The sequence below is a fragment of the Silene latifolia genome, chromosome 9 (genome assembly GCF_048544455.1).
Source record: "Silene latifolia isolate original U9 population chromosome 9, ASM4854445v1, whole genome shotgun sequence".
Classification (NCBI taxonomy): domain Eukaryota; kingdom Viridiplantae; phylum Streptophyta; class Magnoliopsida; order Caryophyllales; family Caryophyllaceae; genus Silene; species Silene latifolia.
Window position 1 is genome coordinate 27,845,603 of NC_133534.1, and position 1,048 is coordinate 27,846,650.

Genomic DNA, 1,048 nt, shown 5'->3' on the forward strand with positions numbered 1-1,048 from the left:
TTTGTTTTTCGTTCCGTTTATTTTTCCGTCTCAGGGAATTTTTATTCCTTGAGGCAGTTCTTATTCATTTCCTTTCAGTGTTGTTTATGCCCAGGTCAGACAGGTGTGAATTAGTTTCAGCTGATTCAGAACCGGAGAGATTATTCACGCATAGACTCCGTCTGATAAGGAAGTCACGAAAGGAAGACTTGAGTACTTTCGAGCCAGAGCTTGATCATTTTCTTTTCACGGAAGACAGTCCGATTTCTACAGTAAAGATGCCTAAACTTTCTAGTCATTCAGTGCCTAAAGCATCCTCTATTCCGAAGGGTTTCAATCTTCAAACTGAGGATGGGAACACATTTGATATCCGCCCTTCTTATATTAATCTGGTGGAGCGAAATATCTTTAGAGGTGTGGCAGGTGAAGATCCTAGGAAGCATATGGAGACCTTTACCGATTACTGTTCTACTATCCCCGCCACTAAGGGGGTAACTCAAGACAAGATTAAGGAAGTTCTATTTCCTTTCTCTTTAGCTGATTCAGCCAGGGAGTGGCTGACTGACTTGGACCGCACATTCTTTGGGGTTCTGATTAGGAGTCTCTTGCTCTTGCATTCTACAAGAGATATTTCCCTCCACAACGCACCAATTTGCTGAGGGCCAAGATTACTAGTTTCAGACAGGCTCCCGATGAAAGTTTCTATGAAGCATGGTCGCGATTTAAGAAGTTGGTGAGGTCTATTCCTCACCATGGTTTTGACCCATGCTTCCTAGCCAATCAGTTCTACAATGGGCTGTATGATGACCACAGAGCCATACTTGATGCGGCATCTAGTGGGAGATTCCAGGAGAACACCGATGATGATAAGAAGTGGTCTCTTATTGAAGAAATGGCTAATCACAGTGCTGATATGGTAACCCGAGGGATGGGATTAGAACAATTCATGCAGTCGATAAGCAGGTTTTGGCTCAGCTGGAGACCATGAATGCTAGGTTCGACAAGTTGGAATTACAAGCTGCTGAGGAGCCTCAGACGGTCCATGTTCTTACTAGGGGAGAGACCATCT

The 1,048-nt window shown here is 44.1% G+C and overlaps 1 non-coding gene across 1 annotated transcript; it reads right to left on the reverse strand.

The window, feature by feature from the left end:
- Positions 1 to 631: 631 nt before the first annotated feature.
- On the reverse strand, positions 632 to 738 carry LOC141603552 (small nucleolar RNA R71). Its single transcript, XR_012525420.1, has one exon. It is a non-coding gene; the product is annotated as a small nucleolar RNA R71 (small nucleolar RNA).
- Between the last annotated feature and the right edge of the window lie 310 nt (positions 739 to 1,048).